At 34.3% G+C, this 21,592-nt stretch overlaps 1 long non-coding RNA gene across 1 annotated transcript in view; it reads right to left on the minus strand.

The window, feature by feature from the left end:
* Positions 1-1,944: 1,944 nt before the first annotated feature.
* Positions 1,945-21,592, minus strand: part of LOC134476771 (uncharacterized) — a 62,373-nt gene continuing 42,725 nt past the window's right edge. The window contains exon 5 of the long non-coding RNA XR_010048565.1: positions 1,945-2,842. This is a non-coding gene — a long non-coding RNA (uncharacterized LOC134476771). The remainder of the gene's footprint in view (positions 2,843-21,592) is intronic.

The following is a 21,592-nucleotide window of genomic DNA, read 5'->3' on the forward strand; positions in this document are numbered from 1 at the left end:
TGTGTGTGTGTGTGTGTGCATGTTTTTACTCTTAAAATGAAGGGAAATCACCTTCTCTTTTGCTCTACTCACAAGCTTTGATGGGAGTGCTACACTGACACCTGTAGAGCCACCGTTTTATAGAAACCTGGACTCTCAGCACCATGAACTTATCATGCTAGCTCAACTCACGTTCCATTAATTTTCAAGACTGTAGTATTTGTAGTATTGCTACATGGTTCAAGAAATATAAAGCCTCAGCCAGTGAAACTTTCGAATGAAATTCAGAGCTGGTTTATGATTTCTGTTATAAAACTACTGCAATTAGTATCATGTCACCCAGGTAATAATCAGAAACTACCAAGAGAATAACAGTTATATCATTAATCATGAGAAAACGTTTTAAAGTTTGGATTAATGCAAGATAACTAGGTAGCATAAAAATTTAACTCCATTTTTTCTTTCTGTGTACAGTCAGAAAAAGATCAGAAACTAATTAATTAGAATAAATACCTTAATTCCTCACTAAAATAATTAAATTAGAGGACAAATTTCCATATTTTATAACTTCTAAAACTAAGCAGCTGAGAATTATGATAAATGACATGGTAGACACAGAATAAAGTTCTATGTATAATACACTAGACAAAGACACAGAGACCAATTATCAAAATACGTACTTTGGCAGCATATAAATTCCACCAAAGTACCGGTTTCCTGAAGTAATAAATAACTCTAAAGTAATTTGCTTGTGCAAATGAATAATGTCTAAAATAAAGCAAAGCTACTGGTAGACACAAAAGCTGTCTAGTGAGCCAAATAGTATCTCTTGGAACATTGCTAAGTTTATTAGACTTAAACTATTATCTCAAAGTTTCAATAAAAACTGATAATATGATTTGTAATTTTAACCTAATTTTCTTCACCCAGCTATCTCCTCACTTAATTAAACAATTATGGAATGAAAATCTCTGATGGTGGAAGACTATATATATATATATATATAAATTCTTTCACAGAGCTCATTGCTTGATTTCAATCTGAATATAGTACTTATGAAAGCTCTGAGATAGGTATAAAATCATTTTCTACTGAAAAAAGAAATCAGTAATAATTTTTTTCTAAATTGATCCCACAAGCAAAGGGAGTATCTGAGTAAAACTGCATTGTTAGTAGCACCTGAGAGGTAAACAGGTTGGAAAAGGTGGGTCAGACTGTAGCGCCTTGGAATATAAGGATAGTACCTGTGTTTAATATGAGCAACAAATATAAAGCACAGATCATTTATCAGGAAACATGGGTTCTACAGTTTGCTCTCCCACTACTTGGCTCTAAATGTAGAAAAACAAATGTTTTCTCACTTACGAGAGGAAGGTGTATTCTAATTATGTGATTGTCATCCATCTCTTTCAGAACATAAAGTTATATTCTTGTATATGAAAACTTCACATACATGTTCATCAGTTGCTGCCCTAGTCCATTTATCCAGAAGTCTTTGCATTTTGCTTATATTTGCACCAGGTAGATTGTGACACAAAGATTTTGTGAGCAACTAACTTCCTTGCACATTTTCTAAACAGAAGTGACTTACTATTGGCCAATGCTTCTTTTAGTATTTATGCCATCCAGGGTGTTAAAAAGAACAGCTCTTCTCCCCACTAACATGAGGACCCAAGAGGCACCTTGTCAAGGTTAAGAGGAAGCCAAAAGCATTTCGCAAAGCAAACTTTGTGGAATTCAAAACCTTCACTATTCCCACGCCTGCCCAGACCTTGACAACCCCACAAGTTGCTACTTACATAGATGGTCTAGCAACCTTAAGGTTCTCTGAGTATAAAATTTAAGCCACAGCAGCCCCGTTGATTGGATAATTAACACTAACTTTTTCTTAGTGTATTCCGGGATGCTTCTGAATATCAGTCTGGAGCCACTCAACTTAATATAACTCAGGAGTTAAACAGGAAGTTCCAAAACAGCACACACTGTTACTTTATTCACAAAAAATTTTGTTTCAAGAATCTTAACTCTGTTATGATAAAGAACATACTTCTCAAGAGAAACAGAATTAGCCATGTTTTATCACTCTATTTTAAGTTACAGAGCAACATAGGTACACATATATTTGGAAAATTGTCCAAAACAGACCACCATCTGATCCAAAAGGAAAGAGGATTCTAATTCTATTATACATACGAATTATTCCAAACTAATACCGTCCCAACAAATGCCAATCTGACTATCGAATCTAATGTGAACAACACTCGCTTAGTTTCCAGAAACTTAAACCTGGAAATGACGATGAAATATTCCTTTGTGAAATACACATTCTTTTGACATTGTAACATTGTTGACTAAAATGTTCTAAAATGGGTATGAGGAATCATACAGAACTAGGTATCATTAAAACAAAAAACAGTGAGACTAGAGAAGAGGACAAACAAACTTAAATCAAAATGTTAGTTCTCTTGGTCAACTTTTCGTTACTGTCACGAAATACAAGAAGCAAGCTATTTTGAAGAAGAAAAGTTTATTTAGTCCACAGTTTAGATTGAAAGTCCAAGATCAGGCAAGCCCTGGCTGGCTCAGCTCCTGGTGAGGGCAGCAGTAGCTTCACATGTATGTGTAGACTTAAACAAACGTACTTAAATTGGGAAGGAGAGTTGGCCAGGATGAGCTTTCTCTTTCTTATCTTCTCTTCTCATTTCTCATTGGAATTGAACTGGATTCCGTGGGGAAATATTTTAATCCCTTTTGAGGTCATATCCCTAAAGAGCTGATGAATTGTCATTAGACTCCACCTCCTCAAAATCTCCCCAGATTTCCATTTTGATGACCAGGTTCCCAGCTTATGGACCCTTGAGAGCTAGACAAAGTTAAATAGAAGTAGTCAGTTAATAAAGCAAAGTAGAAGAAAAAATATATAGGGTAAATCACGTCAAGAACCATGCACACATACGGCTGGAAAACCCCAAAGGAAAACATGGACAGTTATAAAATTATTCTCTCACAAGATAGACATACAATATTAGCCTAAGAGAAGCACAACTTCACCTAGCATTAAAGATTGAAAACTATTTTCCCACACTTTACATAAAGTCTAGTTATTGATTTAGTAAATCAAAGACATTTTAGACAAATTACATTATATAATATCCACTATCTTATGATACTTTCTTACAAGGCACAACATCAGGACCCACTTTAAAAACTGATTACAGACTCGGTAGCGGCAGGATGGCAAATCCTCTAGAGCTTCAGCAGCCGCTGTGGCACCTTGTACGTTTGCCACCATTGGTATACGGGCTCCAAAGAAGTGACAGTGACAGGCAAGGATGGCCTCTAAATACACAGCTCTGGAGTCCTGCAATTAGTCTTAAATAATGATAAATGATTCTCTTTCACTAGAATAAAAGTTCTTATTTTGATACCCAAATACTAGCTTTACAAAAATAGAGCCAATATTTCTAAAGTTGAAAGTACTTTAGGCAGGCTTATACATTTTTGGAGGGCTCGCCCATAACTTCTTAAATTATCAAGAACACTGGTCTTAGCTGTCTTGGATGTAGAAAATTATATTGGTGAACTATTTGTCTCTATATTTAATTTGAATTCTTTTTTTTTTAAAAAAACTCAGGTTATAATGTATTTAGGGCAGCAAATCATTGACTGGGTATTATGCATAATTCACAGTGGTTAGAGATGTAGGTATTGTGTGCTAATGACATACACAGTTGTGTAGTTTTCTAACTTTCTAAAAGACAAAAGCAAACCTGCTGAGTATAAGATAAGAATTTGTGAATGACAAAGATTTGATATTGGCAAGGCTGTTTTAAACACTTGAGACTGACCTAAATATTTATTTATACCTAAGAACACAATTTTATTTAAAGAAAGACTAAATAAAACAGAAAATGGGTAGACATTATACATATGTTCAGATAAAAAATAAACAGTAAGAAATCACTAGCTAATGTTTACATACTGTCCTCTTACAAATAGTTGTTCAAGATACAAAAGTGGAACATTTAAAGTGGGAATTCAAACAGCGAGACTGCAAACGGTTCTGTTCAACTATCCAATAAAAACTCAGTAATATGGTTGGCAATCTTATACACTTAAACATACATGCAGTTATCCACATCTTCATTTATGTTGAGATTAAACAAACTGAAGCAGGCTAAAGTCATTCTGAACAAAGAATAATAGTATTGCTGGATTTCACATCATGACACTCCGGGATCAGCACTGGGTACTGTAGTGCCTTTTTAAATTTTATTTTATTTTATTTAAAGAAAGACTAAATAAAAGAGAAAACAGGTAGAAATAATGCATACTTTCAAAGAAAACAAAAAACAGTAAGAAATCACGAGTTGATGATTACATATTGTCCTCTTACAAATAGTTATTCAAGATACTAAAGTGGAGCATATAAAGTGGGGATTCAAACAGTGAGACTGCAACCAGTTCTGTTAACTCTCCAACAAAAACTTAGAAATATGATTTTCAATCCTATACACTTAAACATACATGCAGTTCTCCGTCTCTTCAATTATGTTGAGATTGAACAAACCCAAGCAGGCTAATATCACTCTGAACAAAGAATAGTACTATTGCTGGGTGTCACATTATGACCCTCCAGGATCAGCACTGGGTACTTTAGTGACTCTTTTTCTTCAAAGTATCTGTTTATTTCATCATGGGTCATATGATCAGTTCTCATAAACTGTTTATAGATTCTACACATGCATGAGTCTTAACATGTATTTCTATCCTTTCTATATTAGAGGGAGAAACAAAACAAAACATATTCCTATAAACACATGAAACGAAAAAGACAGATAAGACTGTTGTATAAGGAGTTCTACCATAGTTCCTGTGTTGTCTCTTGTTATCTTCAATAGAATTGGCTATATCATCAGACATATTATAATTGAATACATCATTACATAAAAGTATTAATAAAAACACAACTTTGTGTATAGTATAAAACTTAAAAACAGGCAGTTATCAACCAGAATGTGTATCGTAGAATCTTGTCATCTTCAGTGTAGTTGCCTAGACTCTCAGACTTGATACTATCATATCAGTTCTGAATAAAATCTGTCAATACCAAACAGCAATCAAACAAACCATATTTAACTAAGATCAATCATGATAAAACAGTGTAAGTCATGCAGGGCTCTAGATTAAGATAACAGGAAATTAAAGATGATTACTGTGATATATCTTGATATTTTTGAGATAGCTGTCTGTGCCCTCAAATCTAATGCAAGTAGACAAACTGGGACAGAATAAAATCTATCAAAAAAAAGAATAAAATCTATCTAAGCAGAGTGGTACGAGTAATGTGGGTTTTAAATCCTGACACACTATTAACAATATCTCCTGCCATCTTTTTTAAGACTGTCCCTCCCCTTTCACTCCCCCAGGGTACACTGTGCATTTTTGGGTCTCACCAACACCCTTGGTTTTAAATTGGAGGGGGCAACCTGCTATTTAACTAAGTGGTTCCGAACCTTCTCTCTCCTGGACTTGATCTCTAATTGTGTTCCTTTACCTATTAAAGCCTGTCTTTCCAACAAATACTGGTCTAGTTGCCCCTGTTACTCTCTGGTTCTCTGTCACATAGAGCATTGTTTTCTCACATTTGATTTTCAGTCCATGTACTCTTTTTCATGTTAATTATATTTCTTATAAATAGCATCTCAATGGACCCTGCCTCCTGATCTACTCCACGTGCAGTTAGAACTTAGAAAAGTCTTGCAACTTACCCAGAAAGTAATATGAATGTTCATCACTTGAATTATTATTTTATTACTATTATGAATTCTTCATCTATGTTGAAAAACTGAGTAACAAGAAACCTTAAGCATTAAGACACATTATGGTAGCCACTGTAGATCTCCTGTTGTCTTGCTTTGCAATCTGTGTCACTTACATTGTTTTTTCTGACCTTCTTTGTTCTGTTTTATTATTTTTAGCTTCACCCTCTTTAAAATTAAATTTGAAAAAATTTAAATATAGTCTATTTGAGGCTAGGATTGTAAGTCTATGTAGACTGTATGCTTAGCGTGTGTATAGACTGGGGTTTAATCCCAGCACCAGCAAAAACAAAAAGCCTTTATATGTCTTTGATCAAGTGAACAAAAAGATCTGCTTCATAAAGCTCAACTATAATACATATCATCCAGTGTATGATTTCTACTAGGAGATATGTTTTGTGACTCCAACTTTGAAAGTTTAAAAGCATAGAATCTTATTATTGCTGTGTGGCTAAGTCTACAAATCAACCACATGATTCTTCTCATCTGAAGCAAGCTTGGATAACCTGGGCTAGACTCATGTGTGTTTTAAGTTATCAATAATTTAGCCAAGTCTAGATCACCTTCTATACTGGATGACCGTGTCATCCAGGAAAGTATGTTGCTTTTATACGGTAGCTCAACAGTTTCCAAAGAAGAGGTCAGAAACATGTATGTTCTTTTCAGATTTAAGCTTGAATTTGTTATAATGATACACATCTTACATATAATGGTAAAAACAAGTCATAAATTTGAACTAATTTAGAAAGTTAAAAAACAAACAATATTTCTTGATCTCAGATCGGAAAAGGAGTAGAAACACAGAACTGCACATCCAATATAGAGAGGAATGGAAAATTCTCTATAAAACACATGCCATTACTAAGTAAAATGTTAAGAACACTCTACAATAATCAAAATTGTATAGAAAAAATCTATATTAGTTATATAGCACATTAAGATAAACCAGATATAAATTTACTCATAATCTAGTATTTAAAGTTAGCAAAAAAATCTTGGTTTCACTGTAAGGAATGCCTGCCATTTTTTAGGGGTACAAGATAAGCATTAAATACCAGCACCAACTATGTAATCACCACATGACCAGAACACACACAACACAGCCACAGGGAAGAATCCATGTGGCTAATGGTTAAGGGCTTTGGAGACCCAATACCACGTGCACATTCAGAATACAGCCTAAAATCAGACTGCCTAAATTCATATTTTCCTGCTAATGATTAGCTTTGTGATCTTTAATATGTTAGGCCATCTTTCTGAATTTTTTATAAGATATGGTAGAAATACCTATCTCAGATTTTTTTATGCAAAATTAATTATATGACCAAGATAAAGCCTTGTATGTTGCATAGTCACATAGAACATTATTCAAAAAGGCTGGTTATTTTTATTAAAAATATTAAAATCTGACATAAAATCAGAAAGATTCAAAATATGCTATGAAGTATATTTGAAATTGTTGATTTAAATTATAATAAAATTTCTCAAATCTGAGGTAGTATTAAAATTTATATTCTAAAAGCCTTGTGGAATAAGCTTGTAACATACTTACCATATAAGCCAATTCCTATGTGCCATGTCAAAAAAAAAAAACACAATAAATAAAATTATTTGTACAAATTATGACAAAAACTGAAGTACTGAAAGCTGACTATTTGCAAACATGGAAACCAAAAACTTGAAAATGAGTTATCACTGTCATTCTTACAAACATAAACTGAAAAAAAAAAAAAAAAGAAATTCAATCAATGGTTTTGGACCCATAGAAAACTGAATTTGCAGGGCAGACTTCCATCCCCAAATCTGAAAAGACAGGCAAATAAAGAGAACAACAAAGCTGTGCTTACCAGAGCAGTGGCTACTTGAACCACAGAAAGATATAAGGGAGTAAGTAGCAATTTTGATGAATTGCTCTGGGCTGAGTTAGATCAATAGGAGAATGAGAAGTTTCTAAGGGCCAGTTTTCGTGAGGAATCATAGAGTGACCTCCAGGAAACCCAGCAGGTTGGTACAGCAAAGTCCTAGAAAGACTCTTCACTTGAAGCCATTTTTTTAGTGGTGGTACTGGGGTTGTACGCAGGCAAAGCTTAGCCACTCAGCTACATCCCTAGCCCAACCTCATCACTTAGCAGAGATACCAAAAGGCTAATCCGAATGAAGCCTGTGGCACCTGTAGCTACTGCAAACAAAGCCCACTTTCTACTACATACAGTCACATAAATCCTCACACAAGAAGCTTACTCATCTCTACTGAATCCTATTAACTGATGAACGTGTCCACCTTTCAGCCAGGTATGATGAAACATCTCTCATTTCAGCACTGTGCAAGGCTGAGGAGGGAGGATCACAAACTCAGGCACAGCCTGAGCAACTTAGCAAAACTCACAGTGTCTCAAAAATTAAAAGGAGTCATGGGTTGTAGGCTGGTGTAGAGGCCCCTTGCTTACCCTTCAGTGTAGAAAAAAAGTATGTCTTTCAGCAAAAAAAATGAAAGAAAAAAGCAAGCATCAAAAACAGGCTCAGATATGATATAGAAGTTTCAATTAATACAGAGAACTATAAATAAATATAATTAATGTAATTAAGATTTTTAATGGTAAGCCTGCAAAGATCCATGGTTAATATTAGCAGAGAGGCAGATGTTCAAAAGAAGACTCAAAGGAAGTGATACAAATCCAGCACTGTAACATAAATAAACAATACGTTTGATGGAACTTTCAGAATCAAGAAAAAAACAGTGTGACTGAAGAAGAATTAATAGAAACTTTCCAGATTGAATTATGAAAAAAAAAAAAAAAGCTACCTGCAAATCCAAAATCTGAAAAAAGAATGTCAAGATTAATTGGAATATCAAAAGAAGAAAGAGAAAATGGAATAGAAGATATATTTGAAGTAATAATGACTAACACTGTAAAATTAACCATCCCACCACTCAGGAAGCTGAGGCAGAAGGGTCACTATGAGTTTGAGGGCAGGTAGGGCTACATAGTGAGTTCAAGGCCAGCATGAACTGCACAGTGACACCTTGTCTCAAAAAGACAAACAACAACAATAACAAAAAACAAAGCTGTAAAATTAATGACAAACACTGTCTTGGTTACAAACTACCTGACCCCAACATGAAGGAAGAAAAGGGTTGTTTCTTACAGTTTGTGGAGGTTTCAGTCCATACTCAGCTGACTCCAAGGCAGGCAGCAGCGTGGGTAAGAGGCAGCCTCTTCCTCCCTGACATTGTATGCTGGCTCCGCCCCTGGGAGGGGCTGTGGGCCATTTCAATAGGTCATTTGTGGCAGATCATTTTTTGGTGGGGTCTAATTTTTTTTAGTTCTTTATATATTCTAGATGTTAGTTTTCTGTTAGAGTAACTGGAAAACTTTGTTTTTCCCTAGTCTGCAGGTTTATTACTCTGTTGGTTTTTGGGAGTTTTTTGTTCTGTTTTGTTTTTGTTTTTTGCTGCAGTTTTATAATTTGACATAACATCATTTGTTTATTATTGGCATTATTTCTTGTGCAAATACGTTTCTGTTCAGAAACTGTCACCTATACATACGTCTTCAAGAGTTTTGCCTACTTTATCTTCCATCAATATTCATTGTTTCTTTTTTATTTCAGGACCTTTGATCAATTTTTATTTCATTTGGGTACAGGGTTAGGTAGATGGATTGACATTCAATTTTCTGTACACGGATAACCAGTTTTTCTAGTACCAGTATTTAAAGACACTGTCACGAACCTAAAGTGAGACCAATCAGCAACGTGTTTACTTTAGTTATGTTGGCCAACGTCAGTTTTACAGATGACATACGATATAGAAGATGTGATTTAACTGAGTTTGAGTCTTACCAAAAGAAGGCCACTAAGGAAGGAGATTAGGGTTACATTTTGAAATTTAAAATAAAATGATGACCAAGGTAGTGTTAGAGTAACACTGAATCATGAGCCAAAGTCTTCAATGAGTGAGGAAGAATTGCTGACATGGAGAGGATGTCAGGTGGGGATCAAATAGGCGACTTACAAGACGCGGGATAAAAGTGTAGTGACACTAGCATTAAGGTGTTAGGGATAAATGAATAAGAAGCACTGGACATTGCAAAGAGAAACAAGGAAATAATGCCCTCCCTCCAAGCCCAAAAGTAAGAGGCAGAGAAGACATCCATCACTGCTGACTGACGCAAGGAAAGTGGTGGTTCAGGTTTCAAGACAACCAGGGAAAAAAGTAAATTTCATAGAGGAGGAAAACATTGAAAATGACTTCCCAAGGTGTAATAAAAATGTTTCAAGAGATAAGAAAAAGTATTGCACAGAGCTCTATATAAAAATGGACATAATGGGTAAAGATAACGTGGAACCTATAAAAAGTATAAAATAAAACAATGTGCATGGAAAAACAATTCCTGGAAAATGAAGGTTGATAGTAAGCCTGTGCTTTGGAGTGCGTGGCTGGGTGAGTTAATTTTCAGGTGTGCGCATAGTAATGAAGCTGCTTAAGTCCATCCATACAACTAAAAAAACATTTTTAGATTCTGTGCTTTTGGAAGTTAGCCAAAATTGTACCAGGATAACAATTCTGTAAAATTAAGTGTCTTATTCATGAGTTTGTGGGCAACTGTGTGACCTCACTCAAGAGTCTTATTACTAAAAAATTCCAGAATTTGCTTTTGAAATAAATTGCATTTTAACACTATCATCTCTAAGTTTAAAAGGCTGAGATCAAAAAGAAGAAAAATATTTATTTTCAGATCAGATACCTGCTGTTTCCAATTTAGAGAGTAGATAAATTATCAGAGGTGAAAACAGTGGAGTGAAGTACCCTGCATTGTAGCCTCCTCATTAGCAACAGTCAGCTCTTAAACAGCCTTACCCGGGTTGGCTTTTCCTCACTGAGGTGACCCTGAAGACCTGAAGGCAACATAGAGGAGCTGTTAAAGCCTCAAACAACAGCAAAGCACAGAATTCTTTGAAGAAACTGTGAACACCCTCTGGGGAGAAAATTACACTCGTGAACTTAAAAATGGCGCACAAGCATTTTAACACAAAACTGAAGACAGAGGTCAACTGGGGTATTTCCAACTGAAGATTGCCTGTTGGGGGAAAAATTAGTTTTGAACATCAAAAGTAAATGAACAAAGGGAGCAGGAGACAATGTTGAATTAGGGTCTTTTCCTTATGAAAAGTATCCCCTTGGCCCTATATAGCTACAAAAAAAAAAAAAAAAAAACTAGGAAACTAACCATAAGAAAGAGTTACAAAGACTTCTTTATTCTAGCTTCAATACAGTGATTAATTTCTACTGATGGGTTGTTTATAATGTATAAGCTTTATTGTTTATGCCATTAATTTATAATTTTCTCATTCAATTTTAGCTAAAAATAGGAAATTTCAAGTCTTCAATGTAGACAGTGTCATACCATTTAACAGTCACTTGAAGGTCTGCTGCTTGTTTAGGTCCCTTGCAGTCTCAGATCTCCACAAGATGTATGCAAAGGTAAATGCTCGCTCTAAATCTCATAAAGTATCATCTCTGTTTGTCCATATTTGAGAAAAGTCTTTTCTTCCTAAGTTACAGAGATGCTCTCAAATGTTTTTGCTTGAGGACCCATGTACTATGTTAGTCTGCTAAGGTTCTTTCTACTAACAAAGACCTAAAGGGTATTAATCTGCTGTCTTGCAGTTCTGGAGGTAGAAATCCATGACCAAGGTGATGGTGTGGTTGATTCCTTCTGTGATCTGAGAGGGAAGAACTTAATCCATGTCTTTCCGGTTGGCTTATTGGCTACCTTCTTTCTGGTCCTCATATGATTTTCCATCTACATGTGATTTGCCCAAATTTACTCTTTTTATAGACATCAATCATGTTATGTTAGGGCCTCTCTCAATGACCTTAATTTACTTTTATTCTTTCTTAATGGCCGTCTCCCTAAAAAGAGTTATATTCTAAGGTATTTGGCATATCAATACATGAATTTTGTAGGACTACAATTCAGCCCAGAGCAATCTTGTTAAAAAAGTTTGGAAAATATGTACCCCTACCTTCCCTCACATTTTTAATATTGAAATTTTTCTATTATAAGTTCAAGTGACACAATTTCTATGATGATATAAATTCTGACATATAATAAGCTACTATTACAACTGTTAAATGCATACATGAAATGTATTCTATTGTACTTGTTTTTAAAAATGCATGAACATCACCTTTAAAGAAATAAATTATCCATTTTTCTTGTTGCAACTATAATAATATTCTATTTCTCTCAAAAGATTTCATCCAAAGTTATAAGTACTTACTTATACTTATTCATTAAAGGATTAATATCATATGTAATACATAGATATATGTGAAAACGTATAACCATTTGAGGTTCTAAAGCATTTTTAGGCTCATTTGTAATAGGATGACATTAATAGGGAATACTAGGTAACACTTATTAAATGTCACACTGTGTTCTAAGGATTTCATAACAGTTGACTCTTCACTCATTTACTCCCATGAAACCCCTTAACCTATATTTACATTCCCATCAACGATGTAGGAGGGCTTCTTTTTTCCTGGATCTTCACCAGCGTGTGTGTGCATGTGCAAGTGCATGTTTCTATGTGTGTGTATGTATTTGACGTGCTGACTGGTGATAGAGAACCTCAGTGTAGTTTTAATTTGCCTTTCTCTGATGGCTAGAAATAAATGTTCAGCAGTTTTTTCACCTACTTTTTGCTATTTGGTTTCTTTTGAGAAATGTCTACTGAGTTCATTTGTCCCTTTTTATTGGGTTTATTATTACGTAGAAGTTAACTTATTTTTAAGCTCTTTATATATTATCAATACTAGTCCTCTATCAGAAGACTAACCAGCAAAAATCTCATTTTACTGTTCATATTTATCCTTTGTTAATATCCTTTATAAAAAATGTATAAGTGAAAAAAATGGCAAAAAATAAGAAGTCAAAAGTTCGCTTGTCATGTCCAGTACTCCAGATTGGTCTGTTTGTATGTTTGTTTCCCTTTTTCTGGAAGAACCAGGGACAGAGGAATAAAAGGAGACCTTCACTTGCTCTTAATATGTAAAGTGGAAAAGTAGCACATTATTCAGTAAAAGAAGTCTGGGTTAAATGTTACTACCAGCATTAAGCTATGGGACCTAGATCAATGCTGATCTCTTTCTTCAAAAATCACATGGATAATAATATTTATGATAATATTTTCAGTAAGGTTTACCTAATTAAAAGTGCTATTCTTCTCAGTGGTTCGCATACTATTGATGGTCAGTCAGTCTTAGCAATCATAACTAGGTGTCAACTCTGTGTTGAAGCCAATCTACGTTTCCAGCCTCATTCAAAGAGTATCTTTTTACAATTGCTCGTATCTTCAGAAATTCACTTAGGTGCAAACTAATTAGCTCAATCTACATGAGCCCAAATCACTTTATTTATGGTTACTTTATAGCAGCAATCCCCAAACCTAATCAACTATCATAAGGACCAAGGAAGAGCCTTGTAAAATATGAATATTAAGTCATATTCATGTATATATTGATTCAGCAAATCTAAGTTGAAAACTAAGAATATGCATTTTTTTATCATTACCGGGGATCGAACTCACGACTGTGTGCTTACAAGGCAGGAGCTTATGCCACTGAGCTAAATCCCCAGCCCCAAGAATATGCATTTTTAAAAACTTTAATTTCTGTTCTGGTACATTTACATAAACCTGGATATAATAATCTTCAATATCTTGTTCAATCCTGAAGTCATATACAATTAATTTTCTGGTGTTTTAAATATCACTTTATGCTCAGTTTATATTTATGTATCAAGAAAGGAAGTTATAGGTAGGGATGACAGGAAAAAAATTCAGCTTGATGAGTTTTGCAAATGTGTAAATATGATGAGTTTTGTGAATTTATTAACTTCTCAACTAAAAATTACAGAAATATAATCTTAATCCTCAAAAGGCAAATTCTCTGTTTGGTACAGACAAACCTTACTATCTACAGACATAATCTTCCTACGAGATTTTTATTTGGAGGTGCACATGAATTAAAACATTCGACAAAATGAAAAACAGCTGAATTTAAATACGGCAGAGCAGAAAGAGGTACTTTTTTAAAATGCCTAACAATAGCATTTGTCAAATTTGTATTTCTGGTAATTTTTTGATGAGCCAAGTATTTCCAGTGTCACTCTATCATTCCGTCTCGGAATTTAACTAGAGCGTGTGTCACATCAGAAAATAATGCTTTGAGAGCAGGACCTCTTATAAATCTCAAATACGTATTTCTAGAAAATAATTCAGGAAGTATCACTTCACAAAGGTTGTAATTTAATTAAAAAAGACACCAAGGGTAGAGTTAACATCACTCACATCCGACTGCAGATATTGGTTTTCCTGATGTTCTTTTTGGGTGTGCAGATACTCTGGATAAACAAAGTGGGAAGCAAGTGGAGGAAATAAAAATAGAATTATCAAAGCGCACTATCAAGCCACGAATTTTTCTGCATGATTTGACCTAATTTCTCTTTGTAGTACTTATATCTTTTCTTTATTTAAAGATAAAGCAAACTTCAGAAAGTTTTAAAATTTTCCTTAACAGACAAGTACGTCACATAGGCTTAAAAGGTACAAGACACTTTACCATGTTTCTGTCCACTTTAAAAATCTGGCTTTATTTCCCTCCTGCATCTCATTATGCAAAGATTAAGCAAAAATAATGAGTGAAAGTTCGTTTTGAGAAATTTTGTCTGGAGCAATTACTAGAAATTAAGATGGTGGCATTTTTACTTACCACTTGAAAATTTCTTAAAATTAGACATGGATTTAAATACAAATATGATACAAGCAAATTCCTTCCAGAGAAACCAAAAAAAATTCAATTTTTATTCTTTTCCCATTCATCTTTATTTCGTTGGATGATGCCTTCAGCCTATTTTTGATTATTTGTTGCCTTCTAGATCATATTTCAGTTTCTTTTTATGACCTCCTGAAATATTGCAGGGCAGATTCAAACATGTCCCAAGCAGGCAGTGAAATTTTAATGCATTTTTTATGGGAATCACTCTCAGCTCCCAAAATACATTTACTGGTCCAGGCGAAAGTTAGTGGAATGCTCTCCTATTTAAAATCTGATAAGACAGTTGTTCCTTTACTAGAAGTAGGTAGAATCATTTTTGTTTTTCTATTTGATTAATTTGTCAATGTCGTAATTATTTTAAAATGCATGTTATTCCATTAGGAATAAATCCACTATATGAATGCAATAAAATAACAATATATAAATAAATTCATTAATGTAAATATTTTCATTATATTTTAATTCCTGTTGATTAAGTAAAAATGCTTGCTACCAGTGTTTATAATTCTACCACTGAAAAGAGCACATAGAAACACATAGATAATATATGTATATCAATATAATGGAAATATTTTCCTTGTATGAAAAATAATTATGATGAAGTTCTAATGCTACTTTGATTTTTATGTGTAAAGGTAAATGTTATAATTAATTTTTAATTTGTGCAAAGTGGTAAAATCCCTGGACTTAATTCTCCAGATCAAAGCAGTATTTACATGAATTAACTAGATAATTTATTTAACAGTATGACTTTACACAGGTGAACAAGTTTAGATTAGCAATACATGTATCGATGCTTTTTTAATTGATTCTTGATTCAGTTGATAAAGGATAAAAATTGATCTTATCATTTCTTAATTACAAAAAAGCCCTGTTATGACTGCCCGATTTGCTTCTATTCATTGCATTTTCTTTTAACTTCAGACTCCTTATGTTTAAAATTCAAACATAAATACTTCAGTTGTGTACAATTAAACAATGACCTGGAACTGCTGCAAAGGTTTTGATTTGGAGAATTTCATTTTATTTAGTTGAACCTTCCAACTTTATTCTGCCCACTCTGCAGCTCAGCAAACTGTTACCCATGCCCCAAATGTGGCTGCAGCTGTTTGGGTACCATCACAAACTAGGACTGGTTTTGCATGTTTCGAATGATTGAAAAAAATTTAAAGAACACAGCAAGTAAAAGTTATAGGAAATCCTAACTATAATGCCCATAAAGAAGGATTTGCAGAAGTCAGCTGTGATCGTCTATGTTTACCACACCTTGCTTCCATATTCCAAGGACAGTTGTGTAGTCATGATGGAGACTGCACAGCCCACACGGCCAGAACCATTTATTACCTCAGTCTGTTATGAAAAATTTTGCTAACTCAGGTGTAAAGCATTTATCTCGATTAGTTCTCAGACAACATGACTGTACATACCTCTGACGTACTCTTTAAGAGTTTCCTCAACTCAAACTGGTGTATTTTGGCTGTGTTTTCACAAAACCCGAATACAGGCTGTACTGCTACCAATTGCAACTGCAATTTCCTGTGCTTACAATTCAGCATTTAATAAAATGTTACATGTTTTTTTTTTTAATCAGATTTTAACACTGCTTTTTGCTGGCATGACTGAGTTTAAAGACCTATTTGAAATCTACTGATTTCCCCCATAAATGTCTGTCAAGAGCTCAAAGGCACTATACCATGTTTTTGTAAGTAAAATATCTAATTAAGAAGCTGCCTCTGAAATATCAAGTTAAATTATATGAAAAATCAAAAATATAAATTAAGATGTTTAAATGGATTTGCTAAGGGAATTGCATTACTCAGAGGAACATAAGTAAAGCTGGGCAAATGTAAGTGCTGATAGGGGGAAATTCTGGACAAGTATCAGACTTTTATTCTTCCTGTTTTGTTATAGTTAATAACAAATTTATTCAGCAATTTTGTTAAAATAGATTTTAATGTTCTCACCACAAAGAGATAATAAACATGAAGCAAACGATGTAAGAGTTAGTATAATTTAAATATTCTATGGTATATACTTGTTTCATCATGCTATACCCTATAATACGTGTAATAAATACTTATTGATTTAAAAATGAAATATTTTAAGTTAAATTAAACTAATTAAGAAAGGAATAAGGACTAAGTAAACCTTATTGGTATAACTGAATAATTATTTTTAACTGATCAAGTACTTAAATATCCCACGGAAAATTTAAGGAGTTACAATTACAAAGGTGAGTAACATATTAATTTTTAAATAGGCAAATATGTGGTTTGATACAGATTAACTTTTATAGAGAATTTTAAAAAAAAGAAAATATAAATAATCTGAACAAAACTGGACAAATGAAGGTGTAACATGGTTATATTTTATACAATGATTGCATTTGATTTAACTAAACATTGAAATTTTTAGGGTCAAATATAATTTTTATCAAAAATTTCATGACATATTATGTACTGGCAGAGGAAGCTGGCTAAAATTGTTGTGAGGATGCATAAAAATCAGATCTTCAGATAGTATGTACCCTTTGTATCATTTAATAATGATTTCCCCCATAAATGTCTTGATACAATTAAAATGTATCAAGTAAATAAACCCATTTTATTTACTTGAAGGTTAAGGAAGGGAAACCCACTTGGGACCCTTCTGCCTCTCTTTCAGACAAAGTTTTGTTTCTCTCAATAAATATATTTCACTCTTAAAAAAAGATAAATTAAGGAAAAATTTAGGATTTATTTATAATAATCCTATTCATATTAAGTTTAAAACAAGTCACTAGAAAAGCCTAAAGTTGTACGACATTTAGATAAGTGTTAGAACATATTTATGATTGAAATCTGTGAACCAATAAACTTACAAGTAGGAAGTTTGATAAGAATGATCATACTAAGAATGATCTCAAGAAGAACATGAGAGACGGTATGAAATGCTTATCTTTTTAGTGTTCTTCAGCAATCTATTTTTCTTTTTTTTTTTTGATTTTTTTTACAAGTTATACAGATTTACAGAAGAAAAAAATGAACAGTAGGAAATCACTAGTTAATGGATTACATATTGCCATCTTAAAAATAATTGTTCAAGTCACAAGATTAAAGCTTGTAGAGTGGACATTCCAACAATGATACTGCAAACAGTTCTGTTCAATGATGCAATAAAACTCTGTGATATCATTTTCTATCTTATACACTTAAATATACATGCAGTTATATAGTTTAGAGCACTTTCTTTTCCTCTCTTTTGTACAATGACTATTACACATTTTGGGTTTCATTGCTCCCACGGTTCTTATTGCTTTTTTGGAAGAGAGTAAAATCAAATGAGACATAACAGGACAGAATCGGTCAAGTCAAAAGGGTGGACATAATAGATAATATAAAAACATAATACAAGGTGATCATCAATGGTTACCATAAGCAATCTATTTTTCACATAGTTGTTTCTCATTCCCTTTGCTCAAATACTGTTTTGCTCTACCCATGTAATAGTCTCTTAGTAATACTGTCCCCAAGATTAACAAATGTGAGTTCACAAAAGCAGTGTACGTCATTTCGGGCTGGCTCACAAAACTGAGGCGAGGTGGATGATTGCATCACCACCAAACAGAAGAGGAAGGGAAAGAGCATCTGGTGGTGGTAAGCTCAACATCCAAGGCAGCGGGGAGAGTGGGAAGAAGGATCGGCAGCTCAGGCACAGTGGAGAGTGCAGCTAGGAAGTCTGGGCTCTTCAGACTGAGGAGAGCCCCAGGTACAGCAAAAGATAAGGAGGAATGTTTGAAGGTGGGGCCCAAGACAGAAGCTACTTTCATTCACTAGACTTTATTGAAATACTCCTGGCCATATGAGTATAGTTCACTATGCATTTGTCTTAATTTAGAAAATTGCCTAAAAATATTTCAAACTTTCTATCTGTGCTAATATACTATTTCATCGAGAGATATTTGTGCTTTCTTGGTTTAATTTGCCCATCAGATCTAGGGATTTTTCAACATTTGAATCTTTGTAGTTTAAAAATAGATATCATTGCTTAGTAGAAAGGTGTAGCAGTTTTAATAGTAATAACAAATAATGCTTAAACAATATCTGTAGCTAATGAAGAAAACATTCATTGTAATGATGCTCATGGCGATTAATTATTATGACTTTCTAATTAGGAAGAAAATTTTGAAACTGAAAAAGAGAATGCTACATATAGCTTTAAGTTATTTCTTACCAGAATCACCATAAAATAGAGTATAAAATTTCACTTATATGAGAAAAACTTTTTTCTTTCTGATAATATCATGAAGCACTCTTAGAAACAAAGCATGACAGAGATTAATATGATGTTAAAAGGACAAAAACTATGACACTGAAGAAAAGACACAAATATGAACAATCCTCAAAATTTTTGTAAATTTCCTTAAGGTACGACTTTACATGTTACATTTCCAGGCGGTTTTCATCAAGACTTAGGGTATTCTTTGAGTTACAATGTCTTGATGTGTCTTCCCTTAACAGGTGAAGAAAGAGACCTTAATGAGTCTCAAATTGAATTGATGTGTGTCAAACAATAATTATACCAATAGAGGTAAAGGAAGCAAGACCATTCAACAGGGAAAGACAAATGGAACTCACTTCCCCTAACAAAAGGCAGAGAGTCTTAAGTACGAAGATGAGCTTCTAGAAGGGTATTAAAGAACATTAAGATGTGTGATCAATGCGATTGGAACTGTCTGTGCTTGCTAGCTGGGGTTTATGGAAGATAGTTTCCCACACCCCACAAACATTGGGAAGCAGGGGTGCTGTCTTTCTCAATGACTATGTATTACGGGGATCTCTCCCGGGATCTTAAAGATATTTCTGTGTCATAGAGCATTCACACTTCAAAGGAGTCAATAAAGAATTGCCCATCACAAATTTCTAAATTAATCTTCCAGGGCTCTGTAATAAAAAGATTGAGGTTATTCGTTGACTTAACATTTGGTTTAACTCAGAAAAGTATTAAGCCCCCTCCTGTGGGCTATCACGCTGCCAGTTTAGTTTAGTGGAGGAGCGACCCCACAGAAGACACAGAAATCTAGAATTAGACTGGTGTGCAGTAGTGTGCTTCAATGATGCTTAAGTCCTTCACAAACTTCCCTACCATTATTGAGAGGCAGTATTAGAGGCAAACTTTTTTGTATTCTAAAGAGGATAAAACAGAATAAAACCAGTCAAAACAAAACAGTATAAGAGATACAGGACTTCAAAACATTACAAAATCAACAATAGATGTTATAGTGCCTTTTGATGTCTTCAAAATAGCTGTAAATAACTTCAACATAGTAAAAATCAAGCAGAAGAGAAACAATAAAAACTAAACAATGAATGTAATAAAGGATTTCAAAACAAGGCAATAGTAAATTCAAAATTGCTACTATAATATATCTTGCTATCTTTAAAATAGCTGCTCCTGCCATCGGATTTCACATAATCAAACAAAACAACAGAGAATAAAACCCAACCCAACAGAACAATGATACAGGATTTCCAAAACAAGACCATAGGGAATCAACATTGGCTGCAACCCTCAGAAGGAGATCCCCCTAGACGCCACACTGCTTACTGCTATCCTCTGAGCCTATGATCTCACCACTGGCCCTAGACCTGCAATGTTAGTGAAACACCACAGCACCACAGGCAGCCAACTGCATCTCACCTCCATAGCTAGCATCACAGCCTATGTATCTCCTGATAAGCCAGTCTCTTATATAGGGGTGAAGGGAAAGGTTGGCACCTCTTGTTTGCCAGCCCACCCTGGAAGGGGTTGGGGTCTGACTATCCCCAGTCCTGTGGTGGCCTGACCACGGTGCTGGCTCCCAGACTGGTCTTGCTTGCTGACCAGAGTGCAGTTTAAAGCAGTATCTAAAAGTACTCAAAGGAATGGATAATTTTCCTTTTTAATGCTGAACAGCAGAAAGCCACAAGAGCAGCTGGCTCTCATTTTAACCTAAGCAAGAGCACGTATTTTCTTCTGGCTTTCTAGATCGATGGCTCAGAATAGGTCATTAGAAGAAAACTGTTTTTCTTCCTCCTCTTCCCTCCTCTTCCTCCTTCCCCTTTTTCTTCCTTTTCTATCTTTCTAATTAACATATAAAAGCATTCCGATAATTCAGGTGTTTTAAAAGAATTTGTGGAAATATTAATTACTTAAACTGTTACTGAAAACTTCGCCTACATGTTCACCCACGTTGCCACCTAATAAATATGCAAATAGGTGTGTTAGGGAAAAATAAAACGGTCTCAGCAGCGATTGCTTGATTTTACTTTCTGATATGAAAAATCTTCTAATACACAAAGATTACGGTTAAATAAATAACGAAGCCCTCACTTCCTGGAGGATCTTAAGTAGGAATCTTTAACACTCATAACAGTTATGGGTGTTAAAGTTCTCTCATTCTGTGCCTGTTTCCTTTTTTCTGAAATAGGGTCATCACAAGAGCTTAAGTCTGAAAATACTATGAATTAATGCATATAACCCAAGCAAAGCACGCGGGCACATTGTAAACTGACACATCGTGCACACATATGAACAGCGTTGTCTTGTCACATTTCCATCTTTCTCTGTTAATTTCCTTCCTTCCTTCTGGACCTTCCTTTCCTCTTGCTCCCTCCCCACCTATATGTAAGAAAATTAAGCTCTTACCACAGTGATTATGCCAAGTGTTGAGCTTGGCAAACGTGAAATGCTCCTGCTATGATTTTCTTCGCCCAAATAATTGGGTTTTACTGTTTGAACGTGGGTTTTATTGCTCATATCTATGTGTTTTTTATTATAGGTCCTCCGAGCATTTCATGAGAGTTCAGAGTAAAATTAATATAAAATAAACTACTGCAGAAAATAGAACCCTTTGGGATAGAGGTCAAAAATAATTATAGGGGAAATCAGGTACTAGAAAACTGTCCACCTTTGATGCTTTGATTTT

The sequence above is a fragment of the Cavia porcellus genome, unplaced genomic scaffold (genome assembly GCF_034190915.1).
Source record: "Cavia porcellus strain 051 isolate PalLab524CR breed Dunkin Hartley unplaced genomic scaffold, mCavPor4.1 scaffold_7, whole genome shotgun sequence".
Taxonomy (NCBI): Eukaryota; Metazoa; Chordata; class Mammalia; order Rodentia; family Caviidae; genus Cavia; species Cavia porcellus.